Here is a 19,964-nt window from a genome sequence, read left to right on the forward strand (position 1 = left end):
AACCTGAAAGATGTATCTTTCCAGTATGTGGAGCTTCACGGACACTATCTATAAACCTCACCCAGTTAGTCTGACCAGCACAGGGAACAGTGCAGTAATCACCGTGAATTAATCTGTAAAACAGGAGCATTTACCCTGACCGCATGTAGGACTGTCTACAACACCCCAGTACATTGATCTGTAACCAAGGAGCAGTTACCCTCCCAGCATGTAGGACTGTGTACAAAACCCCAGTACATTGATCTGTAACCCAGGAGCAGTTACCCTCCCAGCATGTCGGACTGTGTACACCACCTCAGTACATTGATCTGAAACCCAGGAACAGTTACCCTCCCAGCATGTAGGGCTGTGTACACCACCCCAGTATATTGATTTGTAACCCAGGAACATTTACCCTCCCAGCATGTAGGACTGTGTAGACCACCCCAGTGCATTGCTCAGTAACCCAGGAGCAGTTACCCTCCCAGCATGTAGGACTGTGTACCCCACCCCAGTACATTGATCTATAAACCAGGAGTAGTACCCTCCCAGCATGTAGGACTGTGTACCCCACCCCAGTACATTGATCTATAAACCAGGAGTAGTACCCTCCCACATGTAGGATTGTGTACACCACCCCAGTGCATTGATCAGAAAACCAGGAGTAGTAAACCTCCCAGCCTGTAGGACTGTGTACTCCACCCCAGTACATTGATCTGTAACCCAGGAGCAGTTACCCTCCCAGCATGTAGGACTGTGTACCCCACCCCAGTACATTGATCTGTAAACAAGGAGTAGTAAACCTCCCAGCCTGTAGGACTGTGTACACCACCCCAGTACATTGATCTGTAACCCAGGAGCAGTTATCCTCCCAGCATGTCGGACTGTGTACACCACCCCAGTACATTGATCTGTAACCCCGGAGCAGTTACCCTCCCAGCATGTAGGACTGTGTACACCACCCCAGTGCATTGATCTGTAACCCAGGAGCAGTTACCCTCCCAGCATGTAGCACTGTGTAGACCATCCCAGTACATTGATCTGTAAACCAGGAGCAGTTACCCTCCCAGCATGTAGGACTGTGTACACCACCGCAGTGCATTGATCTGTAATCCAGGAGCAGTTACCCCCCCCAGCATGTAGGACTGTGCACACCACCCCAGTACATTGATCTGTAACCCAGGAGCAGTTACCTTCCCAGCATGTAGGACTGTGTACCCTACCACGGTACATTGATCTGTAAACAAGGAGTAGTAAACCTCCCAGCCTGTAGGACTGTGTACACCACCCCAGTACATTGATCTGCAAACCAGGAGCAGTTACCCTCCCAGTATCTCGGACTGTGTACACCATCCCAGTACATTGATCTGTAACCCAGGAGCAGTTACCCTCCCAGCATGTAGGACTGTGTACACCACCCCAGTACATTGATCTGTAAAGCAGGAGCAGTTACCCTCCCAGCATGTAGGACTGTGTCCACCACCCCAGTGCATTGATCTGTAACACTGTGTGAGATGCCTGCCCAGTGTGGGGAAACTTGCAGTCCATGCTGGAAGTGACAGGATGTGCAGCTCCCACCCATTTACAGCTCCATATCCCCATTGGTGCTGGGGTGTGCACATCATTGCCAGAGAGAGATGGCGAGGGAGTCAGTTTAAACAATAACAAATAAGAGGGGTCTGGGAAATAGACAGAGATGGGGAGACTGAGAGACAATGTTATGGAAGGATGTGTTCCCAGGTTTCAGAATGCTGAAGTGAAAACATTTTAACAGCATCCTGTAACATAAACCAGTGTTTCCAGGAGTGATAGGTGAACATTATATTGTTGGTGTACAGATGATGCAGAGTTTTGGATGAGTATTTGTTCTTCAGCTTTGTATCTGGGTGTAGGGTAAGCAGAGTCTTTGACTCATTGGGCTAAATCTAACAATAATTTGTCTCAGTGCCATTTTCATTGACTGTGACAGAGGGATCATCCGCACTAGGCCGAGCTAGTTTCCTGGTGCTATCATATCGAACTCACCTCATTAACTACCCACCCCATCCCATGGTGTCCCTCTCATTCAATACCAGCCCCATTCTTCCACCCATCATGACTGGAGGTACTCACCATCGCCTGGGTGCCCCTGGATATTCCGTGATCCCTGGCACTGGGGCCATCTTTAAAAGGCCAATGGGCACACGGTTGAGCTTTCTCAGTTCGGAGCTGCCCTGCACAGTTTACCCCGAGCATGGCAGATAAGGGACAATTACACCACGGTTTGTCGACAGGGGCACGGAGGTCCTTGTGGATGGGCTTGTACAGAGGGGGCACATTCTCTTCCCAGAGGGGGCCACACCACCATACCCACCGAGCAAGGTCTGACCTCCCCACCCAGCTCAGTGCAGTATCTGGGGTCTGAAGAAATGTCCAGCAATACAGGACAAGCATCAATAACCTTCCCCACTCTGTCAGGATAAGTGTTATCATATTCTCTCTGCTCCCTCACACTCACTGTATATTTGTTATAGCACTGACCCCCGAACAAGGCTCATGCTCCACAACTCTCACTGCCTCATGCTGCACCTTCTCTCTCTGTCTCTCTGTCTCTCTCTCTATCTCCCTCTCTCCCCCCCCCCCCCCCTCCACTTCACCCCACACTAATAACACTGTATGGATACAACACTCCGGACAACTCACCATGACCCTGTTCCCCACCTTTTCCAGCACTAACAGCAGGACCACACATCCTGACCCTTCCTCCCTCCCCTTCTCCTATTCCAGGAGAAACAGCCTGGAATAGGACAGGAAGGGCCTATCCGGGTGGTGGAGTGCCTGATATCCGTTCCCTCACCCCCGCCCCCCGCCATGTGGGGAGGACCCTGGTACGAGCCGGAGAGGACCAGGATGCCTCGTGTGGAGATTCTGAAACATCCACGTCCCACCGACCGAGTAAGGAGCAATGTTCAGTGAAGGGCAATTCTCACTTTAAACACCACTGGCAGCTCCGTTTCCCCCCGGCACAACTTAGAAGCCGTGGCCCTGATGTCCTCTCCCTTTTGTATCGAGCTGGTACAAATGGAATCTCCACGGTCTCGGTGGGTAGGAGGTTGGTCTCACAATATATCGTCACCACCACCTCCCAGGAAGGGAGCACCGAGACTCCCTCCTACACCTCCCCTATAAACAGCTCAGATACTGAAACTAATCTGTGATAGTTACTGCTCTCCCCACTTGTCGTGCCATCTTCAACAATCTATGATCATTTACAGGCAGGGCTCTCTGCTCGTGCACTCCCTTTATAACGGTATGACCTGTATTAAACTGCCTTTCAATGTCTTTCCTACCACAGTCCGTCACCTCACACTGCTCTGCATTGATCCCCATCTGCCTTACACCTGAACACGACTCCAACGTGTCACTGTCCTGTTACAGTTCCACACTGACCTCCATAGACTTCAGAGTTCTTCCAGGTTCGGTGCCACCTACAAACATTAAGATTCAAAGTTTGAGAGAAGATTTGTAGCTCGGGTGCTCGTTGTTGTGGTTCTGTTCGCGGAGCTGGAAATTTGTCTTGCAAACGTTTTGTCCCCTGTCTAGGTGACATCCTCAGTGCTTGGGAGCTTCCTGTGAAGCGCTCCTGTGCTGTTTCTTCAGGCATTTATAGTGACCTGTCTCTGCTGCTTCCGGTTGTCAGTTCGAGCTGTCCGCTGTAGTGGCCGGTATATTGGGTCCAGGTCGATGTGTTTGTTGATAGAGTCTGTGGATGAGTGCCATGCCTCTCGGAATTCCCTGGCTGTTCTCTAATTGGCATGCCCTATAATGGTAGTGTTGTCCCAGGCGAATTCATGCTGCTTGTCGTCTGTGTGTGTGGCTACTAAGGATAGCTGGTCGTGTCGTTTCGTGGCTAGTTGGTGTTCGTGTATACGGATCGTTAACTGTCTTCCTGTTTGTCCGATGTCGTGTTTTGTGCAGTCCTTGCATGAGATTTTGTACACTACATTAGTTTTGCTCATGTTGGGTATCGGGTCCTTCGATCTGGTGAATTGTTGTCTGAGCGTGGCTGTTGGTTTGTGTGCTGTTATGAGTCCTAGTGGTCGCAGTAGTCTGGCTGTCAGTTCCGAAATGCTCCTGATGTATGGTAGTGTGGCTAGTCCTTTGGGTTGTGGCATGTCCTCGTTCCGTTGTCTCTCCCTTAGGCATCTGTTGATGAAATTGCGAGGGTATCGTTTTTGGCGAATACTTTGTATAGGTGTTCCTCTTCCTCTTTTTGCAGTTCTGGTGTGCTGCAGTGTGTTGTGGCCCTTTTGAATAGTGTCTTGATGCAACTTCGTTTGTGTGTGTTGGGGTGGTTGCTTTCATAGTTTAGGACTTGGTCTGTGGGTGTGGCTTTCCTGTATACCTTTGTGGTGAATTCTCCGTTTGGTGTTCTCTGTACCATCACGTCTAGGAATGGGAGTTGGTTGTCCTTTTTGTCATGGTTGTCATGCAGGCAACTCCGGTTCCTGCATGAATGCTGAAAGAATCGAATCCTTCCACCATGTGTCAGATACAGACTACCAGTCAACAATCCACAAGCCAGGTACACAGCCAGGCAGAACGGATTCAGGATGATCCAGGTAATGATTACAGATGCTCACAACAGACTACACAAATACAGATAAGACATTGCGCGCGAAAAATCGTTAATTTCAAAAACCACCAATCAGGAATGGACCCGGACCATAGAACAGGCCGTCACCATAGGACAGAACAGGACCACACACCGCAAAAAAACGGCACTAAAAGAAAAAATGGCCAAACTAACACACAAAGAAGAGGACACCACAACACACACCTGGTTTAAAAACCTCTCCCACAGACAGCTCACAGACACGGAAAGAACAATACTGGCTAAGGGACTCACCTACAACCACAGGGACGCCAAGCCAGCAGACTTCCTAGCAGCACAAGAATGCACACTCAGGAACAATGGACTGACAGAAGAGACACAACAAACTGTGAGACAAAGTATCGTACCGCTGATAACAAGAAAAAAACAAACACATAACCTCAACACCAAGGAGAGGGAAGCACTAAAATCACTAAGGAACGATAGGAACATAATTATACTACCAGCAGACAAAGGCAGAATGACGGTCATCCTGGACAAAGCAGAGTCCATGCAAAAAGCACAACAACTATTTGCAGATACCAACACCTACCAAAAGAGGGAGTTTGACCCCATACCACAGCTCACCAATAGGAGAAAGAACACACTGAGGAATCTACAAAAAAACTGACAGATAACCAGGTCTGACCTACAAAGAATGAAACCTGAAAGCAACAACACGCCCAGATTCTATGGACTACCCAAAGTGCACAAACCAGACATTCCACTCAGACCCATAGTATCACTACCAGGGACACCATCACACAAACTGGCCAAAGAACTACTGCAGAAACTGAAACACCTGATCAGCGGATCCAGACAATCTATACAATCGACACAAGAATTCTTGGACATCATCAGAAATATACACATAGACAAGGAAGAAACTATGGTCTCATTCGATGCAACGGCACTATTCACCTCCATCGACAAAACACTAGCCAAAGAAACAATAGCCAACCTGCTGGACAGACATAACAGACAACAGGACGTTGAAACTATCAACAAAAACGGCATACTTAAACTACTGGATTTGTGCCTCACAACACACTTCACATTCAACAACCAAATATACGAACAAATCAACGGAACACCCATGGGCTCACCGATCTCTGGACTCATAGCAGAAGTAGTAATGCAAAGGTTTGAACAAACAGTCTTACCACAAATTCAACCCAAACTCTGGGTCAGATCCGTGGATGACACCTTTGTAAAAATTAAAAACACAGAAATAGAGAACACACACCAGATCATCAACGCCACACTCACAGGAATCCGATTCACGAGAGAGGAAGAAAAGGACAAGCAACTCCCATTCCTAGACGTGATGGTACAGAGAACACCGATAGGAGAATTCACCACAAAGGTTTACAGGAAAGCCACACCCACAGACCAAGTCCTAAACTATGAAAGCAACCACCCCAACACACACAAACGAAGTTGCATCAAGACACTATTCAAAAGGGCCACAACACACTGCAGCACACCAGAACTGCAAAAAGAGGAAGAGGAACACCTATACAAAGTATTCACCAAAAACGGATACCGTCGCAATTTCATCAACAGATGCCTAAGGGAGAGACAACGGAACGAGGACATGTCACAACCCAAAGGACTAGCCACACTACCATACATCAGGAGCATTTCTGAACTGACAACCAGCCTACTGCGACCACTTGGACTCATAACAGCACACAAACCAACAGCCACTCTCAGACAACTCACTAGGACAAAGTACCCGATACCCAACATGAGGATAACTAATGTAGTGTACAAAATGGCATGCAAGGACTGCACAAAACACGACATCGGACAAACAGGAAGACAGTTAACGATCCGTATACACGAACACCAACTAGCCACGAAACGACACGACCAGCTATCCTTAGTAGCCACACACACAGACGACAAGCAACATGAATTCGACTGGGACAACACTACCATTATCGGGCATGCCAAACAGAGAACAGCCAGGGAATTCCTAGAGGCACGGCACTCATCCACAGACTCTATCAACAAACACATCGACCTGGACCCAAAATACCGGCCACTACAGCGGACAGCTCGAACTGACAACCGGAAGCGGCAGAGACAGGCCACTATTAATGCCAGAAGAAACAGCACAGAAGCGCTTCACAAGAGGCTCCCAAGCACTGAGGATGTCACCTAGACAGGGGACGAAACGTTTGCAAGTCAAATTCCCATCTCGGCGAACAGAACCACAACAAACATTGAGATTGTTATCGTGTCACAGTCCCCATGAAAGAACTGAAATCCTGCCACTCTCACGAGTGTGAGCAAGTAAACTACTGATATATTCCCATGGACAGAGTTGAATAATAACATACTGTCAGTGGAGCAACAAAACTCCTGACACATACGAGACAGAGTAGATGAAATAGTGACAAACCACAAAGCAAGAGAAATCGGATAGTTTCCACTTATCTATATTCATCAGAGTATAATGTGATGGATTTGAACGTGTGTACTGTACCTTTAAGAGAGGGTGTATGCTGTTCTGAACTGAGAGCTTACAAGCACCTGTGATATGAGAGGATAGCAGACCCAGAAACAATATATTACTATAGAGCTGGAGTCGGGTAATAAGCAGTTAAGAAAAAGAGGGCCCCAGAGTTGTGAATAGTTCATGTTAAATGTTCACTTTCAGAGTGAAAAAATAAATTGATGTTATTATTTAAATAGTAGAATTTGGTAGGTCTGTCACTCATATTTTAACAGTTTACGAGGCGAACTTATAGTTAGTTTAAATTAGCAGATGAGCTTCATGCAGTGTCCTAACAATTCCCGTGTGTGTATCTGTGGGGCAAGTCTGTCAGTCTCTGTGGTGCTTAAAGTGATGCAATGCCACCCTCTTCTGGCCTCCCCACGCCACTGCACTGGCGTTGGCAGAGAGTGAAAACTAACAGGGATTCATTCAGAGATGGGGAGGGAGAGGGCAGCTGCCCACAGCACCATCCAAACTGATGTCTTATCCATGTAATGATCTAAATGTCCTTTAAACGTTGTAACTGTCCCTGCTTTCACCACTTCCTCTGGAAGTTCATTCCACACACAAGCCAGACTCTGTCTAACATAATTACCTCTCATGACTTTTGTAAATCTTTTTTCTTCGCATCTTAAAATATCCCTCAGTTTTGAATCCCCAACTCGAGAGAAAAGACATCAGCCCTTCTGCTTATCTGTACCTCTGACGATTTTGTAAACTTCTGTGAAGTTACCCCTTAATCTCATACTCTCCAGTGAAAAAAAGTATCAGCCTATCCAGCCTCTCCTTATAGCTCACTCCCTCCATTCCCAGCAACATCCAGGTTAATCTCTTCTGAACCCTCTCCAGCTTAATAATATCAAGGTCAATAATATCAAAGTGAATAGTCAAGGTGTTTTCTAAGGGTAGGGGAGACCAAAACTAGAGAACATAGATTTAAGGTGAGAGGGGAAACATTTAAAAGTGACCTAAGGGGCGGCTTTTTCACCCAGAGGGTGGTGTGCCTATGGAATGAGCGGGCAGGGTGACCAGACTGGACACAGTATTCCAGAAGGGGTCTCACCAATGTTCTGTACAACCACAACATGACATCCCAATTCCGGCACTCAAAGGTCTGACCAATGAAGACAAGTGTGTTAAACACTTTCTTAACGACAAGATCTATATGAGTTGCAAATTTTAAAGAATTATACCTGACGGCCTATGTTTCTGTACTACAGCACTGCCAAAGACTCTACTTTTAATTGTATAGGTCTTGCTGTTGTATGATTTACCAAATCCAATTGCTCGCATTAATCCAAACTAAACTCCACCTGCCACCCCTCAGCCCAGTGTGTGATATTAATGCCACCTCACCGTCCCCCTTCAATTTTAAAGTTCCCATCCCTCTCCAAGAGGCCTGCACACTCCAGCCTTGATTTTCACAAAGACCCTGAGCTTGGGTTGCCTTGTGTGGTTTGGGGGAGGAGGGACGGATTGCAGACACAGTCAGTGGGGAGGAGGGGCTGGACAGTTATCACTGGCCTAGTATCATTTCATGGCTTTAGGAAGTGGGCAGTCGCATGTTAGAGGTGGGTAATACCGCTCGGTACTTTGGGGCTAGAAATTAAGCTCTTCCTTCGTCTCTGGTGTTCAGTAATAAATATCCATTTGAGACCCTTCATTGGGCAGAGTGTGTCTGCAGGATTTCTTTCCCTAATATTGCAGACTACAGATCATAGCAATTAAAGCTGTTCACAGTTAATTTCGATGGCACAGCACGTGCACTCAATATACTAGTTAAGACAAATATTTTGCATTTGTTTAACAATACAAAGTGTTTTCTTGCAACTCAGTAATGGCAACCTGATTATAATAAATAGGAGAAAGTGAGGACTGCAGATGCTGGAGATCAGAGCTGAAAAATGTGTTGCTGGAAAAGCACAGCAGGTCAGGCAGCATCCAAGGAGCAGGAGAATCGACGTTTCGAGCATAAGCCCGTCTTCAGGAATGAGGCTGGTGTGCCAAGCAGGCTAAGATAAAAGGTAGGGAGGAGGGACTTGGGGGAGGGGCATTGGGAATGTGATAGCTGGAAGGAGGTCAAGGTGAGGGTATTAGGCTGGACATTGGCCTATCGCAGCTACACTGGCACCACCCCCTACCTTTTCCTCCGCAACATCGATGACTGTATCGGCGCTACCTCATGGTCCCACGAGGCGGTTGAACAGCTCAACCACTTTACTCACACTTTCAACCTCAACTTCACCTGGACCGTCTCAGAATCCTCCCTCCCCTTCCTAGACCTCTCCATTTCTATCTCGGGCGACCGACTCAACACGGACATTTTCTATAAACCGACTGACTCCCACAGCTACCTAGATTACACCTCCTCCCACCCTGCCCCCTGTAAAAACGCCATCCTATATTCCCAATTCCTTCGCCTGTGCTGTATCTGCTCCCAGGAGGACCAATTCTAATACCGAACAACCCAGATGGCCTCCTTCTTCAAAGACGGCATCTTCCCCTCAGCCGTGATTGACGGTACTGTCCACCACATCTCCTCCACTTCCCGCACCTCCGCCCTTGAACCCCGCCCCTCCAATCACCACCAGAACAGAACCCCATTGGTCCTCACATACCATCTCACCAACCTCCGGATACATTGGATCATCCTTCGTCATTTCCGCCACCTCCAACAGACCCCACCACCAAGGATATATTTCCTTCCCCACCCCTATCAGCGTTCCGGAAAGACCACTCCATCCCCCACTCCCTCATCAGATCCACACCCCCCACCAAACCAACTTCCACTCCCAGCACCTTCCCCTGCAACCACAAGAAATGCAAAATTTGTGCCCACACCTCCCCCCTCACTTCCCTCCATGGCCCCAAGGGATACTTCCATATCTACCACAAATTCACCTGCACCACCACACACATCATTTACTGCACCTGCTGCACCCGATGTGGCCTTGTCGACATTGGGGAGACAGGCCGCCTACTTGCAGAACGTTTCAGAGAACACCTCTGGGACACCCGCACTAACCAAACTAACCGCCCCGCGGCTGAACACTTCAACTCCCCCTCCCACTCCACCAAGGACATGCAGGTCGTTGGACCCCTCCATCGCCAGACCATGGCAACAAGACGCCTGGAGGAAGACCACCTCATCTTCCACCTAGGAACCCTCCAACAACAAGGGATGAATGCGGATTTCTCCAGCTTCCTCATTTCCCCTCCATCCACCTTATCACAATCCCAACCCTCAGATTCAGCACCAACTTCTTGACCTGCAATCTTCTTCCCGACCTCTCCACCCCCACCCCCTCTCCGCCCTATCACCCTTACCTTAACCTCCTTCCACCTATCACATTCCCAACGCCCCTCCCCAAGTCCCTCCTCCCTACCTTTTATCTTAGCCTCCTTGGCACACCAGCCTCATTCCTGATGAAGGGCTTATGCCCGAAACGTCGATTCCCCTGCTCCTTGGATGCTGACTGACCTGCTGTGCTTTAGCAGCAACACATTTTTCAGTTCTGATTATAATAAATCCACACCGAGCTGAAAGCGGGCACTAAAATATGTCCCAAAATCTGGGTATGGTAGTGTAGTGGGTAGTGTCTCTGCCTATCAGTCAATGCTCTGAATTTCATCCAATTCCTGAACTTGTGTGGTAGTGTTCCTAGCTCCGGACTAGAAGGCCTGGATTCAAGTCCTGCCTATTGCAGAGGTATGTCACATCATGTCAGAACAGGCTGATGAGCAAACACACAGGAGAATAATGTTCCAGCTTTATGGGTATTGCTGAGTGATGCTAGCGTCCCGACCTCCGGGCACAAAGGTCTAGGTGTAAAGCCCACAGAAGTGTCTCCGGATACATCTGAACAAACTGATTAAAATGGATTTAGAATTGTGACCTGATATAGAAGGAAGAGGTGTCAGTATTGAATTTCAGAATTTAGGCCCAGGATGACTGAAAGTGCAGCTATTCATGTTGAGTGGAGGCACATTTCGCAGCAGGAAAGGTTTATAAAATCAGAATGGTCATGGATAGGGTGAGTAGTCAGGGTTTTTTTCCCCAGGTTAGGGGTGTCAAGAACGATAGAGGATTGGTTGAAAGTGAGAGGGGAACAGTTTTGATGAGGCCTAAAGGGCATTATTTCACACAGAGGGTGGTGTTTGTTTGGAATGAGCTGCCAGAGGAAGTGGTGGAGTGTGGTACAATTGCAGCATGTGAAAGGCATCTGGATGCTGACAGACCTGGCGAGCTTTTCAAGCATTTTCTGTATTTCTTTAAAAAATGCATTCATTTTAACACAGGTATTCTGAATAAATTAAACATTTTATTTCTAAATGACGCAGGGCCATGTAAATATATTTCAAATCAAACGAGACCATTTTCTGCTAAGAGTATGGCTCTGTGTATGACAGCAGCAATGATGCACCTACATGGAACAGGGAATGTGATGGAGACATAGTTTGGACAATGTACAAGGAGACCTCACATGGTCCAGTTTGGGAGAGGATGATATTATTGTGTTATTCAACTCAGAGAGGTAGAAAATGTAATCTGCCTGAGAAGGAATGGCCTATTGCACTCTCTCTCCTCCATTGTTCCTCATCACAGCAATGTGTGCGAGCCAAAAAAAACCTCCACAGTCACCGTTACCATTCTTATTTTTATGGAATCCCTGCAGTGTTGACACAGGCCCTTCGACCCAACAAGTCCATACCAACATTTCCAACCCATTTCCCTATAACTTACCCCTGACTAATTCACCTATCCTAGAAATCCCGGAACACTACAGACAATTTAACATGACCAATCCACCTAACCTACACAGTTTGTGGTAGGAAACTGGACCACCCATTAGAAGCTCACACAGAAAAGTGGAGAATGTGCAAACTCCACACATACGGTCACCCAAAGCTGGAATCGACCCAAGTCCCTGGTGCTGTGAGGCAGCAGTGCTAACCACCGTGCTGCCCCCTTTGGGTGATCACTGACCAGAATTCACTGGAATCTCCTTTCTGCCTAAAGCAAAGGGGATTAAGCCAAATCCAACTGTCCCAGGATGGAATCCCATTGCTAGCAGCTGTGTGAGTCCAATATCTTCAGAAACAGAATAGCGTTTTGGACAATCCCACAATTTTCCCATTAGTCATGAGTTCCAATAATATCTGAACAGAGTTCTTTCAAGTTAAAAGTGTGTGTGTGTTTGTGTGTTTAAAAAGGGAAATATTGATTATATACTTGCAATACCCAAACAGTTTGCCATTCATCTTTCCATCATAGTTTGAGTAACATTGCTCTGGATCATAAATATGCTATTTGAGCAGATTAAATAAACTAGCCTGACTTGTTCCTAAAATTGACCCTGACCCAGTCTGAGACCGATATGATCGGCCATATCACAAAACCTGGTTAAATTTAACATTTGTTGTGAGCAGTGGAGGAGTGGGACTAGAAAAGGAAATAGTGACCCAAAAAGCCGGGGAACTATAGACCGGTGAGCCTGATGTCAGTGGTGGGAAAGTTGGTGGAGGGGATTCTGAGGCATAGCATTTACATACATTTGGGAAGCCAAGGGCTTGACGTGACTTTCTGCATGGAAAATCATGCTTCATTAATTTGGTTGAGTTTTTTGAAGAGGTAAAAAAGAAGATTGATGAAGGCTGTTTGGTAGACATTGTCTATATGGACTTCAACAAGGTGTTCATTTGAAGAACAAAGAGCAAAGAAAATTTACAGCCCAGGAACAGGCCCTTCACCCACCAAGCCTGAACCGATCCAAATCTACTGTCTAAACCTGTCGCCCAATTCCTAACCATCTGTATCCCTCCGCTCCCCACCTACTCATGCATCTGTCTAGACGCATCTTAAATGAATCTACCGTGCCTGCCTCTACCACCTCTGCTAGCAACGCGTTCCAAACGCCCACCACCCTCTGTGTGAAGTACCTACGATGTGTATCCTCCTTAAACATTCCACTTCTCACCTTGAAAGCACGACCTCTCGCTATTGAATCCTTCAACCTGGGAAAAAGCTTGTTCGATCCACACTGATTCCTGAAGAAGGGCTTATGCCCGAAACGTTGATTCTCTTGCTCCTCGGATGCTGCCTGGCCTGCTGTGTTTTTCCAGCACCACATTTTTCAATTCTGTCCACCCTGTCTATACCTTCTTGATTTTACAAACCTCAATCAGGTCCCCCTTCAATGTCCTTTTTTGTAGTGAAAGTAAACCTAACCAACTCAGCCTCTCTTCATAGCGAGTATTTCATTCTGATTGGTAGACAGATTAGTAAAGTTCGGTCACATGGGATACAGAGGAAGCTCGTCACAATTGGCTTGAAGGAAGAGGGGTATATTTCAGACGAGAGGCTTGTGAGCAGCAGTGTGCTGTAAGAATCAGTACTGAGTTCACTGCATTTCATCATTTATGTCAGGGTTTTAGATGTGAATATTGGGGCCATAGTTAGTAAGTTTACAGATTACATCAGAAAGGTGGTGTAGTAGATTATCTCAGAGTATAACGAGACAGCAATTAGATGGGACAAAGGGGCAAGGAGTGACAGATGAAGTTTAATTTAGATAAATACGAGGTTTTGCAGTTTGGGAAGGCAAATCATGGCAGGAATAATACACTGATGTTAAGGTCCTGGGGCATGTTGTGGAACAAAGGGACATAGGACTGCAGGTACATTGTTCCTTGAAAGTGGAGTCGCAGGTGAACAATGTGGGACAGAACACATTTGGCACATTTGCCTTAATCAGTCGGAGCATTGAGTATAGGGGTTGTGGTGGTATGTTGGATCTGTACAGGATGATGGTGAGGCCACTTTAAGAATACGACGTACAACTCAATGTCTGCAGAAATGATTTAGACACTGATGTTCCAGGACTGGAAATTTGAGCTTCGTGGAGAGGTTGATTAGGTTGAGGTGCTTTCTCCTGGAGTGTCAGAGGCTGACGGGTGACATTATAGAGGTTCACAAAAGCAGCAGTGGCATGGATATTCTAAACAGCCACGTTCTTCTCCCCAGTGTAGGGGAATCCAGAACAAGAGGGCATAGGTTGGAGGAGAAAGGGCGAATGATTTCGAAGGGACCTGAAGATAAATGTTTCACACAGAGAGTGGTGTGTGTACAGAAAGTGCTGTCAGAGGAAGTGGTGAAGGCGGTTACAATCGCACATTTAAAAAGTATCTGAAAGAAGTGGGATATTGGTCAAATGCGGCCAAATGGGACTAGATCAGATTTGATATCTGATCGGAGTGAACAGGTTGGACTAACGGGTCTCTTTCCGTTCTGCATGACTCTCTGATTCGATAAGAAGGATGACAAATAATTCTGAAAGGCCCTTTCAAGTCGGAATCCTCTTCACAGGAAGTTTATTGTGCCTCCATGCTCACATTGATTGAAAGCTGCATTAGTTAAATATTTGACAGAGAAGTGAGTCATGCATAATGGGATATAGACAGGGAAGTGGGGCTGAGACCACAACCTGATCAGTCAAATCTTAGTGCCTGGTGGAGAAGGCACAAAGTATCTAATTACCCACTCCTGCTCCTCAGTCCCATGTTTCTGTGTTCCATTCAGCCCATCAAACCTGCTAGACAGGAGCACTTAGATGCTACTTACTGCTATAAACTGGTGCACAGAAACACAGACAATTCAGCCCTTCAAAACTGTCCCACACGCTTTGAGTTGATTTGGTAAGTGTATTTGGAAAATCCAGGCACGGGGATGAAAGAGGCCCCTCATCTCTCTTTACAGAGCTTCCCCTCTCTGAAACTTGTGCTCATTTGTTGGTCATGTTTAGACCCAAGTTCACTGAGAATACAGCCCCCATACCTCACCCAGAGATGTCTCACAGAATCCTCTGGTCTCCCTGACTGCAATATGCAACAACAGAGCATTCATGAAAATAACACCCATTAACTTGCCAATAACAGAATGTGAGAACATCAGAACCAGGGACAGGTCGTTCACTCCCCAAGCCAGCCTTGCCCTTCACTAAGATCATGACTGGCCTGCTCTTGGTCTCAAATCCTCTTTCATACCCAATTCTTCATAGCCCTCAACTCTCTGACAGGTCAATATTCATCTAGCTCCTCTTCAAATACTTTCAGTCATCTAGCTTCCCGAACACTCTTGCGAAGAGAAACCATGACATTCAATCCCACCTGTTTGAAGTAAACACTTGCTGCTCCTATATCATGGTTTATTGATATGAACAAAAGAGGTTGAGACAAGGGTTCAGGTAAATATGACTGGTCCCGATATCAAGGCAGTGGTTGACTTTTATTGACATCAAGGAGCTTAACAAAACTGGACTTAATGGGAATCAGAGTAACCTCTCCAGTGTTTGGAGTCAAACATGGCACAAAGGAAGATGTTCATCATCTCAGTCCTGGGTCACCTCTGTGGGAGATCCTCGGGGTAGCTTCGTCTCCATAAACATCTTCAACTGCTTCATCAATGTCTCCCCAACCCCACCCTCCCCACCATAAGATCAGAAGTGGGGATGGTCACAGAAGATTCCACAATGTTCAGAACATTTTGTCCCCCGTCAGCTCCTGAGTTGGTCTGTGTCCATGTGCAGCAAGACCCACACACCACTCAGGCTTGTGCTGTTAAAGTGTCGGTAACATTCATGTAACAGCACTGCCTGGCACTGCACATTGCCACAGTAAAACAAGAGTTCATTCAGCACCTCACGCTGGTTTCACAGGAATGTAAGCAAGCCATTCAGCCCATTGATATTATTGGAGTAGAACAGGGACAGCCCACTCAGTACCTCCGGCCTATTACTCAGGAAGAGAAGGAGTCTGGTGTGATGGACCACCAGAGCTCCTCGAAAATATTTGAAGGCAGTAGCGTAGACTCTAATGTTTTCTTATTTTAAAGGGAATGTAAAGTGTCTGTTAATGATGCAATGTGACAGCATCAAGAGAAAATTCAGAGAGAGTAGCAGCCAGGAAAGATTCCCTGAAGCTTCCAACTCTGTGGAGACCCCAATAGTTTCTGATGTCACTGAGAAACCAAAACCCAGAGATGCAAACCTGTGAGAGCTGGCCACACCCATTCAGGCTGCATGAAAATTAACCTAAGGCCTCCCTCGCTGTTTACTCAAGTGTCTTAACTAACCAGCTTGGTAATGATTATTCAATCACTCTCTTAAAAGAATCCAGGACAAAATAACCTCTTATAGCTACAGCATCATCAGACTTGTCAGTACATCGACCTGTCAAACAGGAACCAGGGGTAACCCAGTCAGGCCCTTGGCCTTGTCCAATCGGACGAGGAAGATGCCAATCAGCCCCTTCAGTCACTTATACAGGAACAGCAGGAGGCCATTCCCACCTCAATGCACTTACACGGGGGCAGAATGTGGTAATTGATGCTGATTCCTGATGAATGTCTTATTCCGAAATGTCGATTCTCCTGCTTCTCGGATGCTGCCTGACCTGCTGTGCTTTTTCAGCAATCAACGCTCTACTCTGATCTCCAGCATCGGCAGTCTTACGTGTCTCCAGATTGATGCTCTGACATGATGAACAATTCGAGCAGAGGCTGCACAGACAGACTGTTCCACGTTGTTCCTCCGGGCTCCGTTGCTCATGATACACATGTAGGACTTTAACATGGTGAGGAGCGAAGCCATGTATCTTGTGTGAAGTCTCAAGAAGGCACCTTCCATCTCCGAGAAGCCAGCCTGGTGTTCTCTATGTAAGGCAGAAGCTGGTGGGAATGGCTACCTGTTTCAGATGGAAGGTATTGTGGCTGCTGTTGGGGATTGTGAACAACCTGGCGTTCAGTGCAGGGTTCACACGCCGACTGCACAATAACGTGGGGAGAGTTAGTAAAGGCATATAAACTATTCGGAAAGCCATGTTAGATTGATGAATGGAATCTCTAAGTTCAAATAATGGTGATCTTGCTCGTGTTGACCTTGTCTAGTGCACGTCCTGTTCAGTTTAACCTGTATGCCTTACTCGGTCCAAGTCTATTTCCACCCTATGATCTCTCTGGCCATGCTTACGATGACCTGCCCCCACTGCTCATAAACAAAGTGTTTCAATTTATTGAGGAACACGTGACAATAAATCAAACCAATCAATCCTGGGTAAAGTATGGAATTTCGCACACTACCAATGTGTCTTTTGGAAATAAGTGATCGCTGCCACTCCTCGTGTTTCAGCGTCACCATTTCTTCGTCTCTCACAGCTCTACAGGTTAAACACTTAGCTTCTTTACTCTATCCTCATGTTGCCATTACTGGTGTCTGTGGTAAGAAGATCATTCCTTACAAAGGACATCAAATCTGTAGAGAGTGCCCCAAATGCTCTCTCAGCAAGGCTGTACAACAGCAGGAAGATGGCTTTACTTATGTCCTCGAATAATATTACAATGAAGGACAGCATACCATTGACTGTACCCATTACTTACACAGGGTTTGATTCGGAGCAGTCAGCATCGACTTGTGAGTGGGAGATCATGCTTCCCAAATTTGTTTGCGTTCTTTGATGAAGTGACCAGGAAGGTTGATGAGGACAGAGTGGTAGACATAGTCACTATGGATTTCAGTAAGGCCTTTGATAAGGTCCCACACGGCAGGCTGCCCTGGAAGGGGACACCACGTGGAATGCTGGGGGAACTGGCAAATTGGAAACACAGTTGGTTTGATGGTAGAAGGCAGAGAGGGTTTAGTGGAAGGATGCTTGTCAGACTGGAGGCTGGGTCCATAGCTGTTTGTTATCTATAAATTAGTTGAGAATGTACAAGGCATGATAAGTAAGTTTGCAGATGAAACTAAAATAAGTGGGAGCATGATCAGTGAGGAAGTTTATCAGAAATTGCAGCAGGACCTTAATCAGGTGGAGAAATGGGCAGAGAAATGGCAAATGGAATTTAATATAGATGCGTGATGTTTTACATTTTGGGAACTCAAATCAAGGTAGGAGTCTCATGGTGAATGGGAGGATCTTCAAGTGTGTAGTGGACAGAGAGACCTTGGTGTTCAGGTGCACGGTTCTCTGAGAGTGGAGTCACAGGTAGGCAGGGCAGTGAAGAAGGCTTTTCGCACACTAGCCTTCATCAGGTATGACATTGAGTATAGAAGTTGGGAATTTATTTTGCAGTTACACAGGACTTTGGTAAGGCTGCACTGAGAGTATAGTATTCAGTTTTGTCACCTTGTTACAGGGAGGATGTTATTAAACTAGAAAGAGTGCAGAAGAAATTTTCAAGGACGTTGTCAGGACCCAATGGTCTGAGTTATAGGGAGAGTTTGGACAAGCTCGGACCTTTTCTTTAGCGTGTAAGACACTGAGGGGGGACCTGAAAGAGCTGTATAAGATCATGATGGTAGGGTTAATGCTCTCAGTCTTTTTCCAAGGTTTAGAGAATCGAGGACGAGAGAGGATCAGTTTAAGGTTAAAGGGGAAGGAATAAAAGGGAACCTCAGGGGCCACTTCTTTACACAGAGGCTGGTACGTGGATGAGCTGCCAGCAGATGTGGTTGAGGGGGTACATTAACTACATTTCAAAAGCATTTGGTTAAATATTTGGATAGGAAAGGACTGGAAGGATATGGGCCAACTGCAGGGAATTGGGGTTAGCGTGGATGGACATGTACAAGGTGGAGTCGAAACCCCTTTGTTAATTAAAACCAAAAACCCAGAAAAGCTGGCCTCACCTGGTAGTCTGTTAAGATATGAGTGACACAGATCTCCAACATTCCACTATTTCAACAAAAATTAACAAGTTAGTTTCTTAACTTTAATAGTGAATACTAAACAACAGCTACTCACAAATGCAAGCCCCTCTTTTCTTAGCTACTTACTAACTGACTCCGACTCTGGAAAAATATTCTGTTCCAAAAGCCCACATATTAAACATTACAATCTCAAGACCACACAGTCTCCATCTTCCCCGCTGTGTTCACTCTTCCAGCTGCTGATCTTCCTGGGTCATTTTTTAATTGTAATTAGGTTTACATCAACATGTGTCTTTGATAGAGAGTGTTTGAGATGGCCAGTTAGCACTGCAACTCGACAGCAGTTACTCTGCTGTAGGATGGCAGTGGCTCTCCCTCTAGTGTTCAAATGCTGGGTGTATATACTCCCCATGATACAACAATTCTCATAATTTGATTGCTTTCCAGATGTCCAAACAATAATATTCAAGTTTCGTTGGCTTCTGGTCACCTGAACGTTATTTTAAATCTTTGGTTGTATTTGAATTGTTGTCAAAACAGCAACCAAAACGCAGGTCTCCATTTCCCAGCTAATTGTGACATATGGAACAATCTGACCTTTAGCTGGCATCTGTGCTGTACTTTCTATTCAACAAAACCCGTTCTGACATGCTTTCGGCTTCATAAGACCTCCCTCCTTCAGAAAACAAAAGAACCATCAGAATGAAAAGATGGCTTCGTTTCTTTTCCCCTAATTCTTAATCCCATTATTATAAATTACAAAAGTATTAATCTCAATTATGTCATTCATATTAATTTTGTACACCTATTTAAACCGGAATAAGTCAAATCTTATCTAAACGTTTTCCTTTAAATCCGCGATAACACATCTGCTATCACATTTTAGGACCCACAGCATGTACATTTTGTAAGTTGAAAGTTGGTGTGATAAGACTCCAATGACATACTCTCATATTCTGGGCTTTAAATATTCCAAAAAACGTGGGAGGTTTGTCGTTGTCCACAACCATCTCCGACAATTTATTTGTCACATAAACATTAAAATATTGTCAGGTCAGTGCAAAACTTAATCATTCTTTTTCAATAATGGAGAATGTTGGATTTTTCTTTCTGGTGGATATTGCGTTTTTCGACAAGTAGCCAA

This window comes from Chiloscyllium punctatum, chromosome 7 (genome assembly GCF_047496795.1).
Source record: "Chiloscyllium punctatum isolate Juve2018m chromosome 7, sChiPun1.3, whole genome shotgun sequence".
Lineage (NCBI taxonomy): Eukaryota > Metazoa > Chordata > Chondrichthyes > Orectolobiformes > Hemiscylliidae > Chiloscyllium > Chiloscyllium punctatum.